Source organism: Perca fluviatilis, chromosome 3 (assembly GCF_010015445.1).
Source record: "Perca fluviatilis chromosome 3, GENO_Pfluv_1.0, whole genome shotgun sequence".
NCBI classification, from domain to species: domain Eukaryota; kingdom Metazoa; phylum Chordata; class Actinopteri; order Perciformes; family Percidae; genus Perca; species Perca fluviatilis.
The window spans coordinates 41,544,126-41,549,990 of NC_053114.1; positions in this window are offsets into that span (position 1 = coordinate 41,544,126).

Sequence of the window (5,865 nt, forward strand, 5' to 3'; positions counted from 1 at the left end):
GAAAGCGACAGAGGGGGGTGTCCTGAACAAACCTGCCATTTTTAAATAGTTTAGCCAGCTGTGGTTTTTTGTTGCTGCCTCCAGCTTCATTTGAAACAAAATGTGTCTCCTGGCTGTGGCAAAAACAACACACCTTCGACGTTCTGTGTGTGTGTGTGTGTGTGTCACGGCAGTTTACTGCTGAGGCGGTACTAACATCTGCAATGCAAAACGGACGCACAGTGCGTCGAGTAGAGTCGAGGCGAGTCGAGCAGGTACCACGTAATGGAAAGACGCCATAAGGCGGCTGCTCTAAAAGCACACCCTCCCCCAACCATCTTTTGTCGGTGATTGGCTGGAGTGGTTTGTTGTATTTTGGTGCACAGCCTGTTCCTGTTTGACGTTTACGACCCCTGTGTTGTCCCTTGAGACCGGGCTTTTTCACAGTGTGTTCAGGGGGGGGGGCAGGCAGCTAGCAGATCAAGGACAGATGCCTACGATTTGAGGCAAAAATGAAACCATGCAGGAACTCATAGTGCACCTTTAACGGTGCTGAGCAAACGGGGCCGTGGAACAACTGGATATACTTTTCATGTCATTTATCTAAAATGCATGTTTGATGCTTTCATATGTCAACACTTTGACAAACTTTAGCTTGGAAAGCTAATTTACCTGTTGGGCCACTGACTAAAGAAAATGACGCCACCCAAACCAGCAGTCAGTCCGGCCGGCGGTGAGATGTCGCTGTTCGTAGCTCTAGATTTTGGTTCATCAAAGACGCTAGCAAAGCAACACGGGACAGGAAATAAGCACAGCAGAGACGAAAAAAATTGTTAATTTCACATACGTTCGCAATACAAATCTGCTGCCATTTGGCTACCCGGAAATTATTTTTGTTTTATCAGGACGTCATGGGGATTAGGTCTACAGACTTTACAGCAGAATTTTTTGCAGCCTGGTACAACAACAAAAAACAGTTTTGGTCTCTATAGCTACGTACCCCCTTCAATATCCATTTTTTGATTAACCGACATCCAGAAGCCGCCTACTTTGATCTTAATTTTAGCTCTTCAGAAACCTATGGGTGACGTCACAGAGACTACGTCCATATTTAATACAGTCTTTGTTAAAGGTATCATATTTCCTCCTTCAGAAGAAGCCATTGGACGCCGTTCCTTTCTGAATTACATGTTATAAAACAACTCCTATCTGCGGTAAAATCCTGATACTTTCAAATTTCTCAGAGGTATACATTCGTTCAGGATTATTGGATGTTATTGGGATTATTTCACACCGCTAACGTGTTTTGATTGGACATGATATCTGGTCCATATTACCTTTCAAAAAAGTGGAACGAAGAAAAGAACATTTAGTAGATGATATTCAGACTAAAGCCATAGAGTGAAAGCAAATAAATTCAAACGAACCGCATAGCCCACAAAGTATCTTGTGAAACAGTGGTTTAAAGCAGAGATCTTCACACAGTGAGAGAGTATCTGCTGGACTCAGTGATTGTTATATAAGACAGATTCAGTTCTGTTATGAGACTACAGCGGCGGCAGCAACACACAGGCAGGCTGAATAAACTTCTACTAGCTCAATTCTTTCATCTTTAATCTGTAGAGGATCAAGTGGAACTGCTTGTGACCCCACAGTTTGTCACGTTGGCTGGTCTGAGTCTTTTGTTTTTTGTGTGTTTTAGTCATCTTTCACGAGGCTGTGCAGTGCATAGTGTTTCTGTGGAGCAAGTGTCAGTGTAATGAACCTGTTATCTACTTCATGTTTCTAACCTCAGAGGAAGTAACCTCACTGTAAACAGTACAGTGTGTGAAATGCCTGTTGTTTTTTTTCCCAACTTTTGACTGCTTTCATTTGCACACTTGTTTTGTGTCATTGTTGCTGTGTTTGGAGGCTGTGCCTCCTTCATACATATGCTGTCACCCGCTGCATGATAAACCAAAGACTGAGAATTCAGTTCACAAGCTGTACATGTGTCTGCTGTAGCCCCATTGTATTTAATAATTTAAAGGATAAGTCTGTCATTATTCTCTGTTTTTCTTTTTGTATAAAGGTACTTTGGACAGCACTCCAGTTAATACTTTTTTATTGCCACACGGACGTTTCGGGCAGCGCCCCTACTCAGCGTGTTTCAGAAGCAATCATCTGTGGAACACGCTGAGGGAGAGCACTGCCAAATTACTGTCCAAATTACCTCAATAAATTATTATTATTATTATCCACATTAAGGATCCAGCACCCAGTCTTCAAAGTCTTCTAGTTTTAATGTGACAAATCCCATGAAAAGACCAAAACCAACAGTACAAGGTGTGTGTGTGTGTGTGTGTGTGTGTGTGTGTGTGTGAAAGCCTGATATCTCTTCTTCCTCTGTGCCATAGAGCTCCATAAAGCATCCAAAAACTATTGAAAAGACATCAGTGAGCCACACTGTTGCACTGGATGACATGCTCCTTCATTACCATGAACACACACACACACACACACACACACTGTAGTTTATTTTGACTCAATCCCACACATTGTCCTGCTGTCTCAAATACTCACTAGAGCCCCAAGTGTGGATTAATCCGCTGCTGAAAATAGTCCCCAACAACTGCACCTTTTCCTGAGTAACGTCTGATAAAAAAGTGTGGGAAATTAATGGGCCTTTTTGTTTTATAAAAATATGTATTTGTGACCTGTTCTTAAAGATGTACAGCATGCCTTCAGACACAAGAAAGTCAGAAAGTATTGAGAGAGATGGACTATCATATTGTAGGTTTTGGTCCTTTCACTGGATTTGATGAAGAAACACATGGATTTACACCAGTTGAGCCATTTACGTATGTTCAAATGCAAATTCAAACTTCATGTCAATTTGTTGTTTAAATCCAGCTATAAATCACTAGTTCTTTGCATGTGGCAGATATAAGCAAGGAACTGATATAAAACACAGAAATAATATATGATTTAAGAGAAACACGTATTTGCCTTTTCCTCACATAATGTCTTTTTCTTATTTAATGGTTTCTGATACCAAAGTGCAGAATGAATTCACTGTCTGAATGTCTGTACTCACATCAATCAATGCCAAATAAAAACTCTTTGGTTGTTACCTTCTGCAATGGTTTCTCTGTTCATACAGCACAACTACTGCACGTGAAGATGTTAAGTTTACATGTGTGAAACCAGAGCTGTATAGTAACGAAGTAGAACTACTTCACTACTGTACTTAAGTACTAAAAGGCTGTATCTGTACTCTACTGGAGTATTATTTTTTTCTCCTGCTTCCACTTTTACTTGAGTACATATTTTCGATGAGTTTAATACTTTTACTCCGATACATTTTTTAATGTGCTGCATCGTTACTCGTTACTGTTGTGAATGCCTCACGCTACGGAGACTGTGTAGGTTACAGTGTGTGTAGTTACGGCTAGGTTAGTTACGTAAGAAATCCCAGAGATCGCCTCGCGTTTCTTTTTATTATGCCTGTTTAGAGACAATGTAAGTTTGTACTCTTTCTATTTAGCCATTGTTGCAGCAGAGTAATCTATTCCTGAGTTGTTTGAGTCTGCAGTGAGTCCTGAATGTTAGCTAGAACGAAGCTGCTAGTTTATCTGGATGTTGCTAGCTTGCTAACTTTCCACTACATCACACATTTTATTTCAGTATTTGTTAATAAGTGATTAATAACCCACCGTTATAATAGTAGTTATAACAGCTGTGACATTAATGTACCTTTTGGGGTTTATTTCAGAAACTTCCTTCATATATCCAGCCATGTACAGCTTGTAAGCCTGTAATGCACCATCTTAATACCAAGTAAAAAGTTGAATTCCAACAATATGATATTCAAAATGTGACCGCTTTCTTTAATAACTACGTAACACGATACTACTTTTAATTTTGGTACTTGAGTAGTACATTTTAAAATAAACTACGTGCAATACTAAAGTAAAAAAAATTTTGAATACTTTAGTACTTCCACTTAATCAGTTTTTATGCTCCACATATCTGGAACAAACTCCCAGAAAACTGCAGGTCCGCTGCAACTCTCAGTTCTTTTAAATCTAGACTGAAGACCTTTCTTTTTGATGTTGCCTTTCTTTAAATAACCTATTTTATCTGCTCTGTTTAACTGTTTTAACTGCTCTTTCTTTAAATTCTTATCTCTCAGTTCTTTAAATTCTTATACTGCACTGTAAAATGTATTCTCTTTTAAATTGTTTTTAATTGTTTTCTAACTGCTCTTTCATGTTTTATGTAAAGCACGTTGCTGAAATGTGCTATATAAATAAAGCTGCCTTGCCTTGCCTTAAGTGGGGTGCTTAAAGAGCACTTCAATTTCTACTCAAGTCACTTTTTTGATAGAGCACTTGTACTTTTACTCAAGTATGGATCTCTAATACTTTATACACCTCTGTGTGAAAACTCATAAGACTGTTAAGACTTAACAGACTGCAGAGATCAGTCAGTCCTCCATCATTCCTGGAGGGTCACCGCCCAGGTATTCCAGGTACAGACAACAAACAGGTCTTTTACCTCCCGTCTGCCTCTCAGTGAGGCTCAGTGTTTCTGTGGCAGCAGCCGAGGTAAATAGGATACAGCGCTGACTCATTGGAATAATGAAATTACGGTAAATTTGTATTTGCCCAACAGGGTGGGTTGGACATGGCGTCAGCATTCCCTTGTGACTGAATAGGGTTCTTTTAAGCGTCCTCTGCACCCCACCCTCCACACACACCGGTTCACCTCTCTGCCCCGGGCCTCCGGATGAATCGTCTCTCTCTCTCTCTCTCTCTCTCTCTGCTCTCACCATGTTTTGCACTTGCTAATTAGTGGAGAACAGAACATGTCTGTAAGCTAAAACATAATGCTAAGTGCTTCTTGCCATGAGCAAGCTATGACCATTTCACATTACAGCTAATTAGAAACACTAACGTTGTTACTGTCAGACTCTGTGTCAGAGGCACCTTCACGTCAACATGGACGTGGACACTAAAACTAAAAATATATAGCGGAAAAAATGTATAAGCTACAAATGACTGGATAAAATGATAGCACTATATAATGTAATAACATGTACAGTGAAAGGGCTGCTGGACGTTTTGGGAAATACATTTTGAACGGCTCTGAGTCCCATTTATATTTTAAAGTAGATTGCTTTATTAACAATAAAAAAATAGCATTATACACCACTCTTTTCATGGGTTTTATTACATTCATGTTTACATCTGTATATATGTGTTTGTACTTCTCTTATTATACATTTACTACGTTCCTGTTTACACCTATATATATATATATATACTGTATATATGTGTGTGATCCTCCTTTCTTTCTTATAGCGTACATACAATATTTTTTCGTTGGAGGGAGCCTAAGATTTTCGTTGGCGATGACTGCTTCCCTGTAATTGTTGTGCAAATGATGAATAAAGACCTTGAACTTTGAACCTTGGGTGGTAATGCCATATATTTTCTCAACTGACCTAGAGAACATGCTCTTTTCTCCACAATTGGACTAAAATTATCCAGATGCTTTGGGAAAAGCGTTGTTGTTTTGTGGTTTATTTCTCAGTACTTTTCTTCTTTTTTTTTTTTAGATAAAATTCTGTTTGATCTGGCATTTGTCATTTCATTTTATTTCTTGTTAGTTTTGTACAGATGTTTTGAGACGGCTCTCAATGGGTTTATCGTTTAATTTTCAAATAAAATTTAAAAAAGAATAACACAGGTACTTTTCAATATACACTCAATAAATACACTTATGTCAATACCTACATATTCATATCAGGTACTTTCATGACTAAAAACTCAAAAATTTATTTTATTTGTGGCATTTAACTTTTCTGTTTGCGGAACCAAATACACATCAACTCAGTTTCCG